Here is a 24,206-nt window from a genome sequence, read left to right as displayed (position 1 = left end):
AAAGCAGAGAGTAGGGGTAAAGGATAGTTATTCAGATTGGAGGGAGGTAGAAAGCGGTGTTCCACAAGGATCAGTGCTGGGACCACTGTTATTCATAATTTACAATAATAATTTGGACTTGGGAACGAGTAACTCAATATCAAAATTTGCAGATGATACCAAACTGGGTGAATAGGTAACACTGAGGAACAATGCAACATAATACAAGAAGACATTGGAAAACTTGCGGACTGGGCAGTTAAGTGGAAAAATGAACTTTAACATAGATAATTGTGAGCTGGTGCACTTTGGTATGAAAAATAGAAACATCACCTACATCTTAGAAAATAAGAAACTGAATGGGGTAGAAGAGCAAAGGGATCTAAGGGTACAGGTGAACAAATCATTAAAAGCAGCATCGCAGGTCAGCAAGAAATGCTAACAAAGCACCGGGATTTATTTCTAGGGGTACAGAATTCAAAAGTAGTGAAGTTATGTTAAGCTTGTATAGGACCCTGGTCAGGCCGCACTGAGAGCACTGTGCACAGTGTTGGTCTCCATACTGTAAGAAGGACATAGAAGCCCTGGAGAATGCGAAAAAAAAGATTTACAAGGATGGTGCCAGAACTGAGAGATTACAGCTATCGGGGAAAGACGGAGCAGTTTGGGGCTTTTTTCTTTAGAAAAGAGAAGACTTAGAGATGTCCCGATAGAGGTCTTTATGAATGGGGTGGACAGGGTAGATGTGGAGAGAACGTTTCCACTTGTGGGAGAATCCAAAACTAGGGGCCATAAATACAGGATATATTACTAATAAATCCAACAGGGAAATAAAGAGAAATGTCTTTACTCAGAGAGTAGTTAGAATGTGGAACTCATTTCGAAGAGCTGCAATACAAAACGTCCCAAAACTGAAAACAAATTGGCAATCAATCTTACCCAGCGAGACTGTAAGAATGTCACACAGGTTACAGCAACAGATGTTCTTCTGAGGTTGGGACACATTGTTCGGAGAGAGTAGAGGGAGCTTTACTCTGTATCTAATCCGTGCTGTACCTGCCCTGGGAGTGTTTGATGGGACAGTGTAGTGGGAGCTTTACTCTGTATCTAATCCGTGCTGTACCTGTCCTGGGATTGTTTGATGGGACAGTGTAGAGGGAGCTTTACTCTGTATCTAACCCATGCTGTACCTGCCCTGGGAGTGTTTGATGGGACAGTGTAGAGAGAGTTTTACTCTGTATCTAACCCGTGATGTACCTGTCCTGGGAGTGTTTGATGGGACAGTGTAGAGGGTGCTTTACTCTGTATCTAACCCGTGCTGTACCTGCCCTGGGAGCGTTTGATGGGACAGTGTAGAGGGAGCTTTACTCTGTATCTAACCCGTGCTGTACCTGCCCTGGGAGTGTTTGATGGGACAGTGTAGAGGGTGCTTTACTCTGTATCTAACCCGTGCTGTACCTGCCCTGGGAGCGTTTGATGGGACAGTGTAAAGGGAGCTTTACTCTGTATCTAACCCGTGCTGTACCTACCCTGGGAGTGTTTGATGGGACAGTGTAGAGGTAGCTTTACTCTGTATCTAACCCATGCTGTACCTGTCCTGGGAGTGTTTGATGGGACAGTGTAGAGGGAGCTTTACTCTGTATCTAACCCTGTGCTGTACCTGCCCTGGGAGTGTTTGATGGGACAGTGTAGAGGCAGCTTTACTCTGTATCTAACCCGTGCTGTACCTGCCCTGGGAGTGTTTGATGGGACAGTGTAGAGGGAGCTTTACTCTGTATCTAACCCGTGCTGTACCTGCCCTGGGAGTGTTTGATGGGACAGTGTAGAGGGAGCTTTACTCTGTATCTAACCCGTGCTGTACCTGCCCTGGGAGTGTTTGATGGGACAGTGTAGAGGGAGCTTTACTCTGTATCTAACCCATGCTGTACCTGCCCTGGGAGTGTTTGATGGGACAGTGTAGAGGGAGCTTTACTCTGTATCTAACCCGTGCTGTACCTGCCCTGGGAGTGTTTGATGGGACAGTGTAGAGGCAGCTTTACTCTGTATCTAACCCGTGCTGTACCTGCCCCGGGAGTGTTTGATGGGACAGTGTAGAGGGAGCTTTACTCTGTATCTAACCCGTGCTGTACCTGCCCCGGGAGTGTTTGATGGGACAGTGTAGAGGCAGCTTTACTCTGTATCTAACCCGTGCTGTACCTGCCCCGGGAGTGTTTGATGGGACAGTGTAGAGGCAGCTTTACTCTGTATCTAACCCGTGCTGTACCTGCCCCGGGAGTGTTTGATGGGACAGTGTAGAGGGAGCTTTACTCTGTATCTAACCCGTGCTGTACCTGCCCTGGGAGTGTTTGATGGGACAGTGTAGAGGCAGCTTTACTCTGTAGCTAACCCATGCTGTACCTGCCCTGGGAGTGTTTGATGGGACAGTGTAGAGGGAGCTTTACTCTGTATCTAACCCGTGCTGTACCTGCCCCGGGAGTGTTTGATGGGACAGTGTAGAGGGAGCTTTACTCTGTATCTAACCCGTGCTGTACCTGCCCCGGGAGTGTTTGATGGGACAGTGTAGAGGGAGCTTTACTCTGTATGTAACCCGTGCTGTACCTGCCCTGGGAGTGTTTGTGGAGGCCACAATGAAAAGTGCTTCACGCATAGTATAAACATCTCCCACCTAAGCATGTTAAAAGATTCACAAGGTAAAGTAAATCTATATATATTTAAGATATTCCATGTATCAAGTTCCTCTCAAACTGCAGCACCCCAAGCTACTGCCATCCTGAATTCCATTTTTGCACCAAGAAATCTAAGAAGAACCATGACTGGACCTCAACATCCTGTATCTGAGTCTCTACAGGGCTCTATCCTATAGCTCAATGTGTGGCTTTGAGTGAAACACACGAGGAAGATTCGAAGTTCAATCATTAGTCTGTGTCCTAGTTGGGACAGCAGTAGGGCAGATACAATTGGCCTTTAGTAGCCCTTGGCTAGGAAAAGATGACAATCTAGTGACCCCTGCTGAAAAGTGCATGTGTGTGGACACTGAATGAATGAACAAATTCAAAGGTCAGCTGTGATGCTACCTCAGTTGATTAGCCTACTGGCACTCACTGCCTTGGGTCACACGTGAAGAATGGGTCACCACATGAAGACTGGCCATTCGGGCAAGGTATTGGAGGTCAGCAGGCTCCCATTGACCCTACCAGGCATAGGCTCAACATCTTCAAGGGAGGAGAGGAAGGAAGTGGGGGAAGTTTGGTGGAGAAGGGAAAGAGAGGGACAAAAGAGCAAGTATTTCGTTAAATACTCGGCAGGTAACCATGGTCTTTACAATGAATGGGGCCAGCAAGGAGCGTACTGTCTGTGGAGGGCAGGAGGGCAGGGTCTGGCCAATGAAGGTATGAGAATGGTTGACCATTCTACGTGATTACCTTCACTGAGGAGCCTTTCCAACAATTATGGACTCCTCCCAACCCTATCAATCTCCGAAGGAGAAGTTCTGCAAAGTTCCTCCCTGCCTAACAAATAAAGTCAGATATTTAACAAATAAAAAATAGGTATTTCATCCTCTCGCTTACAAACATTTCACATCAGCACTTCAAAAATATAAGTTTTCGATGCATTTTTGTACCTCATTTTAACACAATAACATATCTAAATACTTAACTGATGGCAGAATTTTCGCTTCCATTATCCTTCCCAGAGTTTATTCCAAGTGTTCCTCACTCTTTGTGTGAAGAACCTTCTAACGCCAGTCCTAGTTTCCACAGTTTGGTCCTGGGCTTCACTGTTAGGGTTGCCAACTCTGGTCGGACGTAGTCCTGGAGGTTCCATCACGTGACCTCCCGCCTCCAACCGCCCCGCCTCCCCCGACCCCACGCTCCCACCATTGGTCGCCCGACACGTCCATCCTCGCGGCGCCCCGCCTTGCCCCGGCCAATCGGAAAGCGAACAGACTCTTTGCTACCCCGATTGGATGACTCTGGGTTTTCAGTCAAACAACCTTTTTTCCCCCACGTCCGATATTTTCATAACTAGTAAACAGAGGTGTTCGAAGAAAATGCTTCAAAAACAGAATTGTTTGTTCATGTCCCTTATGATATTTCTCTCCCGGGTTTTGTTGCTCTCATCAATGTCCCGGAGATTAATCTTCAATTCCTGGAGACACCAGGCCAATCCTGGAGGATTGGTAACCCTATTCCTGGGCCTACTTCATGCTTTGATCCAGATTATGTTCCAGATTAACTCTTTCTACAGGAAACTTTTTTTTATCCAGCACCGACGGGACCGACGTGGTGCCGGTTCATCAAACATTCCGGATAACGGAACGCTATAGTAAAAGATACGGAGAGCTGAGAGCTCCGTATAAAGCAACAAACCCTGTTGCTTAGCAACAGGTTCAGAACAATGGCCACAAGTTCCAAGCATCTCTGTAGCTTAGCAACAGCTGCAGCCACACCCTTGCACAGCAACACATCGAGGAAGGCAAGTAGAATATGAAGTAAAACGTACCTGAACCTGTAGTGCCCAGGTATCAATAATACTCGGACTGCAGGAGAACAATAAAACAGGTATTTACTGAACAGAGGGGAACTCAAGACTGAAATACAGAAGCCTGCTATGGCTTTATATACAGGGGTGGTCACTGCCGGACTGCAGTATAGAATCAGTTCTTCTCTTAAAGGTACATACACAACAATTCCTCCCCTTTTAGATAAAAAGTACATAACATTCATTTAACAACTAAATAATAACTAATTACAATTACAATTTTCTCTGTACTATATACATCAACTGAAATAATCATTTATAAGTTCAGTCTTTGAGGAGGCTTCCTGATCCTGACTGGATAGCGCCTTTCTCGAGTATCCTGTTCTTGCGGCGGAGTTGATTCTGGCTCATTGTCATTGGTTGGTTCGTCAGCTTCCAATACCACTGCTTCTGAGGTAGACACAATCTGTACTTCGGGTTGAATACCAGGTGCACCTGCTCGTGGTATGGGTTTGGCTTCTTCCTGTGACTCTAGAATCTGGTCAGCATGGCGTCTCACGATGCTCTCTCCAACGTCCACTGTGTACATTAGTGGTCCCTGCTGTGTGCATATCGTTCCTGGCTGCCATTTTTCTGTTCGGTAGTCGCGGGCCAAGACTGGTTGCCCTATCTTGAAGCTCCTGGTTGTCTTCTCATTTATGTGCTGGAATTGCTTATCCACAACATCTCATCTTATGTTTGGTTTGAGCAAATCCAGGCGACATCTTAGCCTTCGGTTGAAGAACATTATGGCTGGAGCTTGGTTGGTGACTGCATGTGTCGCATTCCAGTAAGCAAACAAGAAATTATCCACCTTGTGTTGTAGTGGTATGTCATCATTATGCATTGCCTTTATGGCCTTTTTAAAGGTCTGAACAAACCTCTCAGCCAATCCATTTGTGGCTGGATGATATGGGGCAGATGTGTAATGCTTCACCCCATTATTCCTCAGAAACCTCCGGAAATCCTCTGACACAAACTGTGGCCCATTGTCGGAGCAAATCTGTTCTGGCAAGCCATTCCTGGCGAAGATGGTCTGTAGGACTGCAATAGTTTTCTCCGTGGTGGTGGAGGACATTTTGATGACCTCTGGCCATTTCAAATGGGCGTCCACGGCGATTAGGAACATTGAGTCCACAAATGGACCAGCAAAATCAATGTGTACCCGTTGCCATGGAGATGAGGGCCACTCCCATGGATGTAGCGGGGCCTGTGGTGGAGCGTTTTGGACCTTCTGGCATCCTGTGCATCTCTTGGTCATATCCTCGATTTCTTTATCGATTCCCGGCCACCACACAAACGCCCTGGCTAGGCTCTTCATTTTTACCCCTCCCAGATGACCCTCATGAAGCTCATTGAGCACTCTATCTCTCAACTTGGGTGGAATTACCACTCGGGATCCACACATCAAGGTCCCCCGGCACACTGACAGCTGTTGTCTCCTTGGCGAGAATGCTGGCAACAGTGAGTCGCCATGTGCTGGCCATCCCTTCACCGTCAAATCATAGACCCGAGAGAGTGTCGGGTCATTTCGGGTTTCCTTCTCTATACTTGAGTTTGTAACAGGTAGACATTCGACTATGGTCGCATGGAATATCTCAACAGGGTCCACTGCAGGTGCTTCCTCTACCGTAGGCAATGGTAGGCGCGACAGCCCATCAGCGTTTCCATGCTGTTTCGTACCCTTGTACTCTATGTCGTACTGATGTGCCCCTAGAAAAAGTGACCATCTTTGCAGCCGTTGCGCCGTCATCACCGGAATGCCCTTCTTTGGGTTAAAAATGGAGACCAGGGGCTGATGATCAGTCAGTAGGGTGAATTTCTGCCCGTGCAGATAGTGATTGAACTTCTTCACCCCCCACACCAGGCTGAGGGCCTCCCTGTCAATCTGGGCGTAGTTACGCTCGGCTGAGGTTAACGAGCGCGACGCAAAGGCTATTGCCCTCTCTGAACCATCAGGGAATTTGTGTGACAGCACCGCTCCGATGCCGTAGGGAGACGCATCACATGCTAACCGAACCGGTAGTGTTGGATTGTAGTGGGCCAATACTTCTTTTGAAGTGATTAGGCATTTACATTTCTGAAAGGCACGCTTACACTCATCACTCCATTTCCATGTTACTCCAGTTTGCAGTAGGGCGTTCAGTGGGTGCAGAATTGTAGATAAATTCGGCAAGAACTTATGGTAGTAGTTCACCAACCCGAGGAACGACCTCAGTTGCGACACATATTCCGGTGCTGGAGCCTTGACTACAGCCTCAATCTTGTCCGGCGACTTATGCAACCCTTCCTCATCAATCATGTGGCCACAATACGAGATTTGTCTCCTGAAGAACTCGCATTTGGGGCGGTTGGCTCGTAGCCCATATTCCTGTAATCTCGTGAGCACCTGCTCCAGGTTGGCAAGGTGTTCACTGTCATTTTCGCCCGTAACCAGGATGTCGTCCAAATAACACTGGGTCCCCGGGATCCCTTGCAGGACTTGTTCCATCGCCCTCTGCCAAATAGCCGGGGCTGATGCTACCCCGAATACCAGTCGATTGTACTGGTAAATGCCTTTGTGAGTGTTTATCGTGAGGTATTTCCTAGATGCTTCTTCCACCTCCATTTGTAGATACGCTTGGGCCAGATCAATCTTTGTAAAGCGTTTCCCTCCAGATAGTGAGGCAAAAATATCTTCTATCCGTGGAAGTGGATATTGTACTGTGTGCAGGACTGGGGTCACAGTTACCTTGAAGTCCCCACAGATGCGAACCTTCTTCGGTTCCCCAGGCGTGCAGCTCAATGATTTCTTCATTACAGGAATGATGGGTGTGGCCCACTCGCTCCAGTCCACCTTGGACAGCACACCGGAACGCTCCAGACTCTCCAGCTCTGCTTCAACGGCTGGGCGGATCGCGTAAGGTACCGGTCTGGCCTTAAAAAAATTTGGGTTTGCGTTATCTTCCATTTTTATCGTTGCCGTTACTCCTTTTAGAGTCCCAAGTCCTTGTTGGAACACCTCTTTCGCGTCAGTTAGAATTTTTGACAGTCGTCCAGGTGTGACATCATCATCCTTTTTATCAGTCACAGTTAGCGCCTGAATGGAATGCCAATCCAATTGTATTTTTCGGTTCCATTCACATCCCAATAATGGTGGTCCTCCATCTGGTAGTATATATAGATACAGTTTCTGTGTTTCCTTGCCGTTGTATTCAACTGGCACCCTTATTTTTCCTCTGGGGTAGACTTTTTGCCCCGTGTATGTCATCAATACAATGGACGTGTCCTTCAAGGGTATGTGTGAGAATAGCCGCTCATAGTCTCGTCGATTCATGACAGTTAGGGCTGATCCTGTGTCCAATTCCATCTTTACTGGGGACCCTGCTATCATGAGGGTGACCCAAATGGTTCGGTGATCCTCCTTTGCGATCACGTTGTGTAACTTTAGACAACTTAGTCTCCTGCTCCCGGAGTCATTATCACTCTCCTGATCTTCCGAACTACTGTCTGTCAATTTCTTTACTTTCTTGTACTTTTCCTTAGTAGTTCTTGTAGTGTTGGTTTTCTTTCCCGACCTGCAGACTCTTGCTATGTGTCCCATTTTCCCACATTGCCTGCATACTTTGTCCTTAAACCAGCAGTCCTTCTGGTCATGGGTTGTTCTGCCGCAGCGATAGCACTTTTCTGCTCCATACGCCATTTCGTTAGCGCTGTATTCTTGTGGTTTCTGTTGTATTTCCGCAGCTCCCTGTGCTGCTACTTCGTAGGATACTGCCACGCTGAAAGCCTGTTCTAGCGTCAGGTCCTTTTCCGAAAGTAGTCGTTTCTGGGTTCCTTCACTCTGGAGCCCGCAGACAAACTTATCCCGTAAGGTGTCTGCCAGTCCTGCTCCGAACTGGCAGTGCTTCGATAACTTGCGTAGTTCCGTAAGATAGTCAGCATTGCTCTCATCTTTGTGCTGGTTTCTTTTATGGAACTTGAATCTTTCTGCTATCAGCAGCGGTGTAGGGTTTAGGTGTTCCTGTAAGATATTAACAATCTCTTCAAAACTTTTCTCCATTGGTTTAGCTAGGGTAATTAAATTCCGCAATAGGCCGTACGTTCTCGCGCCCATCAAATTTAATAATACCGACGCCTTCTTTCCATCGGCCACCTCATTTGCCTCACAGTACACTTCAATTCTTTCCACATACGTGGTCCAGTCTTCTACCTCGTTGTCGAAAGCAGTGATACTGCCACTCTTCGGCATCTTGAGTGATTTAAAATGGCGCCTCCCGCGCTTTTTCTTCTTCCCCAATGGAATAAAATGGCGCCTCCCGCGCTTTTCCTTCTTCCCCAATGGAATAAAATGGCGCCTCCCGCGCTTTTCCTTCTTCCCCTTGCTGCCACGCTGCTCCTAGCGTTCTACAGGGTAATGGCGGCGACCCGCGGCTTCGGCGCGTATCACTTTTCCTTCCCCTCGTTCTATCCTCTCCACGCTGCCCGGTTCTTGAGCCCCGACCGCGCCCTGTGCGCTCCACCCTCTCTCTCTCTCTTCCTCCCGCCGACGCTGCACGGCCCCTTTGCAGAGCCGCTCGATTGAGCCCGAGCCCGCCGCAGTCCGGAAGGGTCAGCGCACTACCTGCTACCAGCACGACTTGCTGGAACACCTCAACTGGAGAGCCAGGCCCAGCTCTCCACAGCCTCCCCTGCAACTCTCCGATGGATCCCTGGGCGGTTGCCCGCGGTCGACGCCCGCCGTTCTGACTTCGACCTCCAAGAAGCTTCTCTTCAGGGAAAAGATCCCCGTGAGGTGATGCAGTACTGCAGGTGAGTTCGAACCTGCCCGTCGCCAATGTAGTGTCCGGGTATCAATAATACTCGGACTGCAGGAGAACAATAAAACAGGTATTTACTGAACAGAGGGGGAACTCAAGACTGAAATACAGAAGCCTGCTATGGCTTTATATACAGGGTTGGTCACTGCCGGTACTGCAGTATAGAATCAGTTCTTCTCTTAAAGGTACATACACAACAGAACCTACTCCTGAATTTTGCTGGTTAACCGAGATTTCCAGTTATTTAGGTGTCGGTAAATCGAAAGTTTCCTGTATAACCATTCAATACTTACTATAGCAACGCCTCCTCTTATCCTCAGCAAACTGTGGACTTACTTGGCCAATATTTACACAGCTCAGGAAAACACAAAGCAGACATGGCTGCTGTTCTCAAAAACAACAAACTTTATTTGATCACCATCTCACAAACAAAAAGCATCAATTTTACTTTAGCTCCACCTGATGGCAACATTAAGTATTGCCTCAATCAGTGGCATCCAATGCGGTTACTTTGAACCATACTACAGCATAGGAAGAATGCAGGATGAAAAACTGGCCATTTGGCCCATCAAGGCTCATCCCTCTAGTACCCTAACTCTCCCATCGAAGCCCATCCCTCTAGTACCCCAACTCTCCCATCGAAGCCCGTCCCTCTGGTACCCTAACCCGCCCATCGAAGCCCATCCCTCCAGTACCCTAACTCTCCCATTGAAGCCCATCTCTCTAGTACCCTAACTCTCCCATCGAAGCCCATCCCTCTAGTACCCTAACTCTCCCATCGAAGCCCATCCCTCTAGTACCCTAACTCTCCCATCGAAGCCCATCCCTCTAGTACCCTAACCCGCCCATCGAAGCCCATCCCTCCAGTACCCTAACTCTCCCATCGAAGCCCATCCCTCTAGTACCCTGACTCTCCCATGGAAGCCCATCCCTCTAGTACCCTAACTCTCCCATGGAAGCCCATCCCTCTAGTACCCTAACTTTCCTATCGAAACCCATCCCTCTAGTCCCTAACTCTCCCATCGAAGCCCATCTCTCTAGTACTCTAACTCTCCCATCGAAGCCCATCTCTCTAGTACCCTAACTCTCCCATCGAAGCCCATCCCTCTAGTACACTAACTCTCCCATCGAAGCCCATCCCTCTAGTACCCTAACTCTCCTATCGAAGCCCATCCTTCTAGTACCCTAACTCTCCCATCGAAGCCCATCCCTCTAGTACCCTAACTCTCCCATCGAAGCCCATCTCTCTAGTACCCTAACTCTCCCATCGAAGCCCATCTCTCTAGTACTCTAACTCTCCCATCGAAGCCCATCCCTCTGGTACCCTGACTCTCCCATGGAAGCCCATCCCTCTAGTACCCTAACTCTCCCATCGAAGCCCATCTCTCTAGTACTCTAACTCTCCCATCGAAGCCCATCCCTCTAGTACCCTGACTCTCCCATCGAAGCCCATCCCTCTAGTACCCTAACTCTCCCATGGAAGCCCATCCCTCTAGTACACTAACTCTCCCATCGAAGCCCATCCCTCTAGTACCCTAACTCTCCTATCGAAGCCCATCCCTCTAGTACCCTGACTCTCCCATCGAAGCCCATCCCTCTAGTACCCTGACTCTCCCATCGAAGCCCATACCTCTAGTACCCTAACTCTCCTATCAAAGCCCATCCCTCTAGTACCCTAACTCTCCCATCGAAGCCCATCCCTCTAGTACCCTAACTCTCCCATCGAAGCCCATCTCTCTAGTACCCTAACTCTCCCATCGAAGCCCATCCCTCTGGTACGCTGACTCTCCCATCGAAGCCCATCCCTCTAGTACCCTAACTCTCCCATGGAAGCCCATCCCTCTAGTACCCTAACTCTCCTATCGAAGCCCATCCCTCTAGTACCCTAACTCTCCTATCGAAGCCCATCCCTCTAGTACCCTAACTCTCCCATCGAAGCCCATCCCTCTAGTACCCTAACTCTCCCATCGAAGCCCATCCCTCTAGTACCCTAACTTTCCTATCGAAGCCCATCCCTCTAGTACCCTAACTCTCCCATCGAAGCCCATCCCTCTAGTACCCTAACTCTCCCATCGAAGCCCATCCCTCTAGTACCCTAACGCTCCCACAAATGTTCCTCCCTCGAGTGCCCTAAGTCTCCCAGCCCACCATCCAGATATATTTTGAACACCCCGAACATTTGAGCCTAGCAGAATATTCCATTCATTTTAAAAACACAAAAAACAAAGGAACAATGGGTCACCGAGTCCATCAACGCTTCACAATCCAGAGCCCGGGTATGATTATCCTATTATGGTTTTCCTCTTTCCACCACCTGCTGATCGCCTACTCTAATAAACACTAATGCCTGGAATTTCAGTGGGGGTCTTCTGATCTCCTGCCGTAACTTCAACCCAAGATCAGCAGAAATCCCAGAGTAATGATGTAAAAGGCTCTCTGTCATATATTCGCTTCCTCGCACTGTCTTCTTCACTCACTTCCTCACTCTCTCTTCCTCACTCTCTTCCTCTCACCCCCTTCCTCACTCTCTTACTCATTCTCTCTTCCTCACTCTCTCTTCCTCACTCTCTCTTCCTCACTCTCTCTTCCTCACTCTCTTTCTCACTCTCTTCCTCTCACCCTCTTCCTCACTCTTCCTCTCACTCGCTCTTCCTCACTCTCTCTTCCTCTCACTCACTCTTCCTCACTCTCTCTTCCTCACTCCCTCTTCCTCACTCTCTCTTCCTCTCACTTGCTCTTCCTCACTCTCTCTTCCTCTCACTCGCTCTTCCTCACTCTCTTCCTCACTCTCTCTTCCTCACTCTCTCTTGCTCACTCTCTCTTCCTCACACGCTTCCTCACTCTCTCTTCCTCACTCTCTCTTCCTCACACTCTCTTCCTCACTCTCTCTTCCTCACTCTCTCTTCCTCACTCTCTCTTCCTCACACGCTTCCTCACACTCTCTTCCTCACTCGCTCTTCCTCACTCTCTCTTCCTCACTCTCTCTTCCTCACTCTCTCTTCCTCACTCTCTCTTCCTCACTCTCTCTTCCTCGTTCTCTCTTCCTCACTCTCTCTTCCTCACTCTCTCTTCCTCACTCTCTCTTCCTCACTCTATCCCTCACTCTCTCTTCCTCACTCTCTCCTCCTCACTCTCTCTTCCTCATTCTCTCTTCCTCACTCTCTCTCCCTCACTCTCTCTTCCTCACTCTCTCTTCCTCACTCTCTCTTCCTCACTCTCTCTTCCTCATTCTCTCTTCCTCTCTCTCTTCCTCACTCTCTCTTCCTCACACTCTTCCTCACTCTCTCTTCCTCTCTCTCTCTTCCTCACTCTCCCTTCCTCACTCTCTCTTCCTCACTCTCTCTTCCTCACTCTCTCATCCTCACACTCTTCCTCACTCTCTCTTCCTCACTCTCTCTTCCTCACTCTCTCTTCCTCTCTCTCTCTTCCTCACTCTCTCTTCCTCTCTCTCTCTTCCTCACACGCTTCCTCACTCTCTCTTCCTCACTCTCTCTTCCTCACTCTCTCTTCCTCACTCTCTCTTCCTCACACGCTTCCTCACTCTCTCTTCCTCTCTCTCTCTCCCTCACTCTCTCTTCCTCTCTCTCTCTTCCTCACTCTCTGTTCCTCGTTCTCTCTTCCTCTCTCTCTCTTCCTCACTCTCTCTTCCTCACTCTCTCTTCCTCACTCTCTCTGCCTCTCTCTCTTCCTCATTCTCTCTTCCTCTCTCTCTCTTCCTCATTCTCTCTTCCTCTCTCTCTCCTCCTCACTCTCTCTTCCTCACTCTCTCTTCCTCTCTCTCTCTTCCTCACACTCTCTTCCTCACACTCTCTTCCTCACTCTCTCTTCCTCACTCTCTCTTCCTCACTCTCTCTCTTCCTCACTCTGTCTTCCTCACTCTCTCTCTTCCTCACTCTCTCTTCTTCACACTCTCTTCCTCACTCTCTCTTCCTCACTCTCTCTCTTCCTCACTCTCTCTTCCTCACTCTCTCTTCCTCTCTCTCTCTTCCTCACTCTCTCTTCCTCACTCTCTCTTCCTCACTCTCTCTTCCTCACACGCTTCCTCACTCTCTCTTCCTCACTCTCTCTTCCTCTCTCTCTCTTCCTCACTCTCTCTTCCTCACTCTCTCTTCCTCACTCTTTCTTCCTCTCTCTCTCTTCCTCACTCTCTCTACCTCACTCTCTCTTCCTCACTCTCTCTTCCTCACTCTTCCTCTCTCTCTCTTCCTCACTCTCTCTTCCTCACACGCTTCCTCACTCTCTCTTCCTCACTCTCTCTTTCTCACTCGCTCTTCCTCACTCTCTCTTCCTCACACGCTTCCTCACTCTCTCTTCCTCACTCTCTCTTCCTCTCTCTCTCTTCCTCACTCTCTCTTCCTCACTCTCTCTTCCTCACTCTTTCTTCCTCTCTCTCTCTTCCTCACACTCGCTTCCTCACTATCTCTTCCTCACTCTCTCTTCCTCACTTTCTCTTCCTCACTCTCTCTTCCTCACTCTCTCTTCCTCACTATCTCTTCCTCACTCACTCTTCCTCTCTCTCTCTTCCTCACTCTCTCTTCCTCACTCTCTCTTCCTCACTCTCTCTTCCTCGCTCTCTCTTCCTCACACTCTCTTCCTCACTCTCTCTCTTCCTCTCTCTCTCTTCCTCACTCTATCTTTCTCTCTCTCTTCCTCACTCTCTCTTCCTCACTATCTCTTCCTCACTATCTCTTCCTCACTCTCTCTTCCTCAGTCTCTCTCTTCCTCACTCTCTCTTCCTCTCTCACTCTCTCTTCCTCTCTCTCTCTCTTCCTCACTCTCTCTTCCTCACTCTCTCTTCCTCACTCTCACTCTTCCTCACTCTGTCTTCCTCACTCTCTCTCTTCCTCACTCTCTCTTCCTCACTCTCTCTTCCTCACACGCTTCCTCACTCTCTCTTCCTCACTCTCTCTTCCTCGCTCTCTCTCTTCCTCACTCTCTCTTCCTCACTCTCTTCCTCACTCTCTCTTCCTCACTCTCTCTTCCTCACTCTCTCTTCCTCACACTCTCTTCCTCACTCTCTCTTCCTCTCTCTCTCTTCCTCACTCTCTCTTCCTCACTCTCTCTCTTCCTCACTCTCTCTTCCTCACTCTCTTCCTCACTCTCTCTTCCTCTCTCTCTTCCTCACTCTCTCTTCCTCACTCTCTCTTCCTCACTCTCTCTTCCTCACTCTCTCTTCCTCACTCTTTCTTCCCCTCTCTCTCTTCCTCACTCTCTCTTCCTCACTCTCTCTTCCTCACTCTCTCTTCCTCGCTCTCTCTTCCTCACTCTCTCTTACTCACTCTCTCTTCCTCACTCTCTCTTCCTCACTCTCTCTTCCTCACTCTCTCTCTTCCTCACTCTCTCTCCCTCTCTCACGCTCTCTTTCTCACACTCTCTCTCTTCCTCACTCTCTCTTCCTCACTCTCTTCCTCACTCTCTCTCTTCCTCACTCTGTCTTCCTCACTCTCTCTCTTCCTCACTCTCTCTTCCTCACTCTCTCTTCCTCACACGCTTCCTCACTCTCTTCCTCACTCTCTCTTCCTCACACTCTCTTCCTCACTCTCTCTTCCTCTCTCTCTCTTCCTCACTCTTCCTCTCTCTCTCTTCCTCACTCTCTCTTCCTCACTCTCTCTTCCTCACTCTTCCTCTCGCTCTCTTCCTCACTCTCTCTTCCTCACTCTCTCTTCCTCACTCTCTTCCTCACTCTCTCTTCCTCACTCTCTCTTTCTCACTCGCTCTTCCTCACTCTCTCTTCCTCACTCTCTCTTCCTCACTCTCTCTTTCTCACTCTCTTTCTCTCTCGCTCTTCCTCACTCTCTCTTCCTCACTCTCTCTTCCTCACTCTCTCTTCCTCTCTCTCTCTTCCTCACTCTCTCTTCCTCACATGCTTCCTCACTCTCTCTTCCTCACTCTCTCTTCCTCACTCTCTCTTCCTCACTCTCTCTTCCTCACTCTCTCTCTTCCTCACTCTGTCTTCCTCACTCTCTCTCTTCCTCACTCTCTCTTCCTCACACGCTTCCTCACTCTCTCTTCCTCGCTCTCTCTTCTTCGCTCTCCCTCTTCCTCAATCTCTCTTCCTCACTCTCTCTTCCTCACTCTCTCTTCCTCACTCTCTCTTCCTCACTCTCTCTTCCTCACTCTCTCTCTTCCTCACACGCTTCCTCACTCTCTCTTCCTCTCTCTCTCTCCCTCACTCTCTCTTCCTCTCTCTCTCTTCCTCACTCTCTTCCTCACTCTCTTCCTCACTCTCTCTTCCTCTCTCTCACTTCCTCACTCTCTCTTCCTCACTCTCTCTCTTCCTCACTCTCTCTTCCTCACTCTCTTCCTCACTCTCTCTTCCTCTCTCTCTCTTCCTCTCTCTCTCTTCCTCACTCTCTCTTCCTCACTCTCTCTTCCTCACTCTCTCTTCCTCTCTCTCTGTCATACATTCTCTTCCTCACTCTCTCTTCCTCACACGCTTCCTCACTCTCTCTTCCTCACTCTTTCTTCCTCTCTCTCTCTTCCTCACTCTCTCTTCCTCACTCTCTCTTCCTCACTCTCTCTTCCTCACTCTCTCTTTCTCACTCTCTCTTTCTCACTCTCTCTTCCTCACTCTCTCTTCCTCACTCTCTCTTCCTCTCTCTCTCTTCCTCACTCTCTCTTCCTCACTCTCTCTTCCTCACTCTCTCTCTTCCTCACACGCTTCCTCACTCTCTCTTCCTCACTCTCTCTTCCTCACACGCTTCCGCACTCTCTCTTCCTCACTCTCTCTTTCTCACTCGCTCTTCCTCACTCTCTCTTCCTCACTCTCTCTTCCTCACTCTCTCTTTCTCACTCGCTCTTCCTCACTCTCTCTTCCTCTCTCTCTCTTCCTCAGTCTCTCTCTTCCTCTCACTCTCTCTTCCTCACTCTCTTACACTCTGTATTTCACTTATAAACACTGTTTCTCACACACTCGCTTGCCCTCTCTTACTCTCAGTCTCTCACAAACTATCTTTCCTTCCTTTCTATGTTTTTATTTATTTATTTCTGCCTGTCTTTCTTTCTTTTCTTTCTTGTGTTCATTCTTATCCTTAATCCCAGAACTCAGGATGGCTGAATGAAATGGTTTTCAACCAGGTCACCTGAACCCTTCCCTCCGACTGTAGGTGACGCCCTCCTCTCTTTGGAAAGACGGACCGGTCACAATGTTGACTCTACCAGAATGCGGGAGATGAGATGTCACAATCTCTCACGCTGCAGCCTTCATTAAACGGTGGCCCGTTCAGCACAAACTTCCCAGGTTGACTAGCAAAAGAATTGGAGCAATAATTACATATCAGGACGGGACAGAATCCCAGGCAGAGGGAGTATTCTGCAGAGTCAGCGTTTCTCAGTTCCTGAAATGTTGCAGTGCCATAAATCTGTAGCGCCTGGCTGTAATAAAGGCCAAGGGTGAGCTTCTCTATCCAGTGAATTCAATTAAAATTATAGACTTTTCTTTATATCTTCATAACATCTCTCTTCATCAATGTGAAGGATGGTGGGTCAGGGGAATGGAACATTATAGAGCTGTTCACCCAGTGAACATGTCACACACTCCAAGGTCGACAGCAGAGCAGGTCATATCCAGGGTAAAAGGAGCCCAATATTGCAGTCCCGTACTCCACTCAATAACAACTACACTTACATACATAGAACTACATAGAATTTACAGCACAGGAACAGGCCATTCAGTCCGTGACGGTGTTTATGCTCCAGACGAGCCTCCACCCACCCTACTTCATCTCACCCTATCTCCATATCCTTCTATTCCTTTCTCCCTCATGTGTTTATCTTGCTTCCCATTAAATGCATCTATACTATTCGCCTCAACCACTCCCTGTGGTAGCGAGTTCCACATTCTCACCACTCTCTGGGTAAAGAGGTTTCTCCCGAATTCTCTATTGGATTTATTAGCGACTGTCTTATATTGATGGCCCCTAGTTCTGGTCTCCCCCACAAGTGGAAACATCTTCTCTACGTCTACCCTATCGAACCCCTTCATCATTTTAAAAACCTCTATCAGGTCACCCCTCAGCCTTCTCTTTTCTAGAGAAAAGAGCCCCAGCCTGTCTAGATTTTCCTGCTAGTTATAACCTCTCAGTTCTGGCACCGCCCTTGTGAATCCTTTTTGCACCTTCTCCAGTGCCTCGATATCCTTTTTGTAATAAGAAAGTCTTACATTTCTACAGCACCTTTCACGACCTCAGGACGTCCCAAAGTGCTTTACCGCCAATAAAGTACTTTTTGAAGTGTAGTCTCTGTTGCAATGTAGGAAATACATCAGCCAATTTGTGCACAGCAAGCTGTCAGAAACAGCAATATGATAATGACCAGATAATCTGTTTTTAGTGATGTTGATTGAGGGATAAATATTGGCCAGGACACCGGGGAGAACTCCCCTGCTCTTCTTCGAAATTGTGCCATGGTGATCTTTTACGTCCACCTGAGAGAGTAGGCGGGGCATCGGTTTAACGTCTCATCCGAAAGACGACACCTCTGACAGTGCAGCACTCCACTAGAGTGGCAGCCTAGATTTTTGTGCTGGAGTGGGACTTGAACCCACGACCTTCTGACTCAGAGGCAAAAGTGCTGCCCACTGAGCCACATAGCAGAGAGGGACCAGAACTAATAATATGGAGACCAGAACGGTGCACAGTACCCCAACTGTGGTCTGACCAAGGTTAAACATAGAAGATAGGAGCAGCAGTAGGCCATTTCGCCCCTCTAGCCTGCTCCGCCATTTAATGAGATCATGGCTGATCATCCAAATTCAGTACCCTGTCCCTGCTTTCTCCCCATATCCCTTGATCCCTTTAGCCTTAAGAAATATATCTAACTCCTTCTTGAATATATTTAATGAATTGGCCTCCACTGCCTTGTGTGGTAGAGAATTCCACAGGTTCACCACACTCTGGGTGAAAAAATTCCTCCTCATCTCTGTCCTAAATGGCTTACCCCTTATCCTTAGACTGTGACCCCTAGTTCTGGACTCCCCGACCATCGGGAACATCCTTCCTGCATCTAGTCCTGTTAGAATTTTATAAGTTTCAATGAGATCCCCTCTCATTCTTCTAAACTCCAGCGAGTATAAGCCCAATCGACCCAATCTCTCCTCATACGTTATTCCTGCCATCCCAGGTATCAGGTTCTATAAAGGTTTAACATAACTTCCTTGTTTTTCAATTCTATTCCTTTAGAAATGAACCTTGGTTTGCATTTTTAAAGCAGCAATACCTCACAAAGCCTTTCACAAGAGAAGCGAACAATTAGACTGTGGGAGAAACCCAGAAACTTCAACTTGAATAGGCACAAGGCCCCTCTAGTCGGGCTCCATAGCACCCTAGTAATTCTATCCGGTGTCTTGCTCTTGAAAGTACTTGTCCACTTTTGCCTTGAAGGGATCTAAATTACTTGGCTTTGCAACTTCCCTCAGTAAGCTGTTCAGATAACCAGCTACCCTCTCATTCTGAATCCATCTCCTCTCACTTTAAACTCACGTCCCACTCATTCCTCTGCCTTGTACCAGTTCCAATATGCCTGACTGCTCCTCTATAGTTCTGAGCTTGCCTATTTCAAATACCTCAATCACATCTCCCTTCAGTCTTCTCAATTCCAAGAAAAGAGTCCTATATAAGAAAATAAGAGCGCAAGAAATAGGAGCAGGAGTAGGCCATTCGGCCACTCGAGCCTGCTCCGCCATTCAGTAAGATCATGGATGATCTTCGACCTCAACTCCACCGTCCCACAATATCCCTTGATTCCCTTTGTGTCCAAACATCTATCGATCTCAGCCTTGAATATTCTCAACGACTGAGCCTCCACAGCCCTCTGGGGTAGAGAATTCCAAAGATTCACAACCCTCTGAGTGAAGAAATTCCTCCTCATCTCAGTCTTAAATGGCCAACCCCTTATCCTGAGACTGTGACCCCTGGTTCTAGACTCTCCAGCCAGGGGGAAACAATCTCTCAGTGTCTACCCGGTCAAGCCCTTTAAAAATGTTATATGTTTCAATAAGATCACCTCTCATTCTTCTAAACTCTATGGAATATAGGTCTAGTCTACTCAATCTCTCCTCATAGGAAAATCCACCCATCCCAGGAATCAGTCTGGTGAACCTTTGTTGCACTCCCTCTAAGGCTATATCTTTGTCTATTCCCATGTGTTTTATTTTCCAACCTCCCCATATCATCTTCGCTGCTCTTTTTTGAACCCTTACCATCTCAGTTACATCCTTTCTTTGGTGTGGGGTCCAAAATGGCACATAATACTCAAGATGTTGCCTGCCCAATGCCCTATACAATGGTAGGATTGCTCCCTTTGATCTACTCTTCATCCCGCTTTTTATATGAAACAACTTATTTTTTGGACAGCTGCCAAGCATTAACTTCATGTCTTCAGGGATTTATGGCCGCAAGATCCTTGTCCTGATTCGCCTTGGTCAGTATTTTCCCTTAATCCTGTAATCTGCCTGCGGGTTACATAGAAACATAGAAACATAGGAGCAGGAATAGGCCATTCGGCCCCTCGAGCCTGCTCCGCCATTTAATGAGATCATGGCTGATCATCCAAACTCAGTACACTGTCCCTGCTTTCTCCCCATATCCCTTGATCCCTTTAGCCTTAAGAAATATATCTAACTCCTTCTTGAATATATTTAATGAATTGGCCTCAACTGCCTTGTGTGGTAGAGAATTCCACAGGTTCACCACTCTCTGGGTGAAAAAATTCCTCCTCATCTCTGTCCTAAATGGCTTACCCCTTATCCTTAGACTGTGACCCCTGGTTCTGGACTCCCCGGCCATCGGGAACATCCTTCCTGCATCTAGTCTGTCTAGTCCTGTTACTAGTTCCTTGTATTACTTTACATTCATAGAGCCATAGAGTCATACAGTTATACAACACAGAAAGAGGCCCTTCGGCCCATCGTGTCCGCGCCGGCCATCAAGCCCTGTCTATTCTAATCCCATTTTCCAGCACTTGGTCCGTAGCCTTGTATGCTTTGGCGTTTCAAGTGCTTATCTAAATGCTTCTTGAATGTTGTGAGGGTTCCTGCCTCTACCACCCTTTCAGGCAGTGAGTTCCAGATTCCAACCACCCTCTGGGTGAAAATGTTTTTCCTCAAATCCCCTCTAAACCTCCTGCCCTTTACCTTGAAACTGTGCCTCCTGGTTATTGACCCCTCTACTAAGGGGAAAAGTTCCTTTTTATCTACCCTATCTATGCCCCTCATCATTTTGTACACCTCAATCAGGTCCTCTCAGCCTTCTCTGCTCTAAGGAAAACAACCCCAGCCTGTCCAGTCGCTCTTCATACCTGAAGCACTCCAGCCCAGGTAACATCCTGGTTAATCTCCTCTGCACCCTCTCCAATGCAATCACATCCTTCCTATAGTGTGGCGACCAGACTGCACACAGTATTCCAGCTGTGGCCTAACTAGCGTTTTGTACAGCTCCATCATAACCTCCCTGCTCTTATATTCTATGCCTCGGCTAATGAAGGCAAGTATCCCATATGCCTTTTTAACCACCTTATCTACCTGTTCTGCTGCCTTCAGGGATCTATGTACATGCACACCAAGGTCCCTCTGATCCTCTGTCCTTCCTAGTGTCCTACCATTCATTGTCTATTCCCTTGCCTTGTTAGTCCTCCCAAAATGCATCACCTCACACTTTTCAGGGTTAAATTCCATTTGCCACTGTTCTGCCCATCTAACCAACCCGTCTATATCGTCCTGTAGCCTGAGGCTTCCCTCCTTGCTATTTACCACTCCACCAATTTTCGTGTCATCTGCGAACTTACTGATCATTTCTCCTACATTCATATCTAAATCATTAATGTACACTACAAACAGCAAAGGACCCAGCACCAATCCCTGCGGTACACCACTGGACACAGGCTTCCAGTCACATAAACAACCTTCGACCATCACCCTCTGCCTCCTGCCACTAAGCCAATGTGCCAAATTGCCCTGGATCCCATGGGCTCTTAACTTCTTGACCAGTCTCCCATGCGGCACTCTGTCAAAAGCCTTACTGAAGTCCATATAGACTACATCAACTGCACTACCCTCATCCACACATCTAGTCACCCCCTCAAAAAATTCAATCACTTTGTTAGACATGATCTCCCCTTGACAAAGCCATGATTAATCCTTGATTAATCCTTGCCTCTCCAAGTGGAGACTAATTCTGTCCCTCAGAATTTTTTCCAATAATTTCCCTACCACTGATGTTAGGCTCACTGGCCTGTAATTCCCTGGTTTATCCCTACTACCCTTCTTGAATAATGGTACTACGTTAGCTGTCCTCCAGTCGTCTGGCACTTCCCCTGTGGCCAGAGAGGTTCTGAAAATTTGTGTCAGAGCCCCTGCAATCTCCTCCCTTGCCTCACACAGCAGCCTGGGATACATCTCATCTGGGCCTGGGGATTTATCCACTTTTAAGCCCGCTAAAACCGCTAGTACTTCCTCCTTCTCAATACTAATTTGTTCAAGTATATCACAATCCCCCTGCCTGATTTCTATGCCTACATCATCCTTCTCCATAGTGAACACAGATGCAAAACATTCATTTAAAACCTCACCTACATCTTCCGCCTCTACACACAGATTGCCACTTTGGTCCCTAATGGGCCCTACTCTTTCCCTGGTTATCCTCTTTCCCTTAATATACTTATAAAACACCTTGGGATTTTCCTTTATTTTGCCCGCCAGTGTTTTTTCTTGCCCCCTCTTCGCTCTCCTAATTTCTTTTTTAAGTACCCCCCTGTAGTGATCAATAACATGTCATTCTATAGTGGACACTAGGTGGAGCCGTAGAGCTGTATATAGCTGTATGTATAAGACTACACTACCCAGCTGTATGATATTAAGACTACATTACCCATGAGGTACTAGGCTACCCACAAGGCAGCAGTCAAGATGGAAGCCTCTACAAGATGCTGTACAAGTCCACATGTGCTCAATAAAAGTGTCTAGCAAAAGCTAGCTGTGTTCATAATAAGAATGTCTAGTTATTAATGAACATAACATGGTACCAGGGTGGTGAAGATCTGCTGAAAATTGTGAAAAGCGACATGGAGAATTTGAAGCCACCAGAGCGTTTGAATCTCACAGAAAAAATCGACTACAATTGGCAGACTTTTAAACAGCAATTTGAACTCTACATTGCAGCCATCGGATTCGGTACGAAGCCAGACGCAAGGAAGATAGCGTTGCTGCTTATGGTTGCAGGCCCACAGGCGATAGAGGTATTTAATACATTTGTATTTAATCCAGAGGAGAACAGAGAAAAATTAGAAGATGTGCTAAAAAAATTTGATGCACATTGCTCTCCCAAAAAGAATGAGACCTATGAAAGATACATCTTCTGTTCTCGGACACAGCAGCAAAATGAGACTTTTGATAGCTTTATAACTGATCTGAAACTGAAAGCACAGACATGTAATTTCTCTGAGCTCAAAGCATCCATGATTCGTGACCAGATCGTGTTTGGTATTCATGATAAAAAAGTCAGGGAACGTCTGCTGAGAGAAACCAAACTAAATTTGGAAAAAGCTGTGAAAATATGCCAAGCCAGCGAGCTAGCTCGAAAGCACGCGAAGACTTTCAGTGAAATCAATAATGATGCGAATATAATGAGTGATAATGCTGCTGTCGGTGCTGTGTCCTACAAGGGGAAGAAACGTGGGCAGAACAGAAATGAAAAGCAATCGGAGGATGAAATTTTTAATTGTAAACGCTGTGGTTACAAACACCAGTTAAGACAATGCCCAGCGTTTGGAAAAATGTGCACAAAGTGTAATGGAAAGAATCACTTTGCCAAACAATGCTTTTCAAAAGTAAAAACAACGAAAGGGCAACAAGTTAATGTGATTGAGGACACTGATTTAAGTGAGACATTTTTTGTAGGAATGGTGTCATGTGACGATATCAAAAAAGATACAGAAAATGTGCAGCCCTCAGAAGTGGACAATGCTGAACATAAAGTCAATGCAGTAAAAGTGGACAAATGGATGATCCCACTGCAGATAAATGGAGCATTAGTTACATTGAAACTGGACACTGGGGCAAAAGCAAACTTAATCAGTATGAGTGACATAAAAAATATGAAAGAAAAGCCCAAAATACAGAAAAAGTCAGTACTACTGAAGGACTATAATGGACAGAAAATAGATAGCTTAGGTGTATGCAGACTTAAAGTGACAGTCAAAGACAAAGTGCATCATCTCATGTTTTCTGTTGTGGCTGAAAGACTTGATTCGATACTAGGTGACAAAGCTTGTGAGGACTTAGAACTGGTCAAAAGAGTCTACTGTATAAACTGTGCCATAAGCAGACCAGATGACTCAGGTGATGAAGCAGAGAGCCCATCAAGGATGAAAAGGCCAAAGGGTATCCATGTCTTCAAAAAGCCTAGTTTCTCCAAGAAGAAAGAAAAAGACTTTAAGGTCAAAGAGAAGCCAAAGGAAGAAAAGCACAAAGAGGAAAAACACAAGGAGAAAAAGTCCAAAGATATAACCGCAGCAGATGTTGTTAAGCAGTGGACTTCAGGAAGTCCAAAGGCGGAAGTCACACCCCCATCCACATCAATGGGGCGGAGGTGGAAAAGGTGGCCAGCTTTAAGTTCCTCGGAGTCCACATCACGGAAGACCTCTCCTGGTCCCTCAACACCTCCTCTCTGGTGAAGAAGGCCCAGCAGCGCCTATATTTCTTGAGGAGGCTGAAGGGATGTAATCTGTCACCCCCGATCCTCTCTAACTTCTACCGCTGCACTAGAGAGAGCATCCTGACAAACTGTATCACGGTATGGTACGGCAGCTGTAGCTCCCATGACCGGAAAGCCCTGCAGCGGGTAGTCAAAACTGCCCAACGCATTACCGGCACTCGGCTACCGACCATAGAACATATATATCAGAAACGCTGCC

At 47.4% G+C, this 24,206-nt stretch overlaps 1 protein-coding gene across 1 annotated transcript in view; it reads left to right on the top strand.

Annotated features, from left to right (window-relative positions):
- LOC147113318 (zinc finger matrin-type protein 4) overlaps positions 1-24,206 on the top strand; it is a 470,946-nt gene that overhangs the window by 439,363 nt on the left and 7,377 nt on the right. The gene's annotated exons all lie outside the window — the stretch shown is intronic.

Source organism: Somniosus microcephalus, chromosome 8, assembly GCF_052327205.1.
Source record: "Somniosus microcephalus isolate GS21.2 chromosome 8, FLI_Smic_1.0, whole genome shotgun sequence".
NCBI lineage: Eukaryota > Metazoa > Chordata > Chondrichthyes > Squaliformes > Somniosidae > Somniosus > Somniosus microcephalus.
Note: the sequence above shows the minus strand (reverse complement) of the source record. Positions and strands in the feature narration are given on the sequence as shown.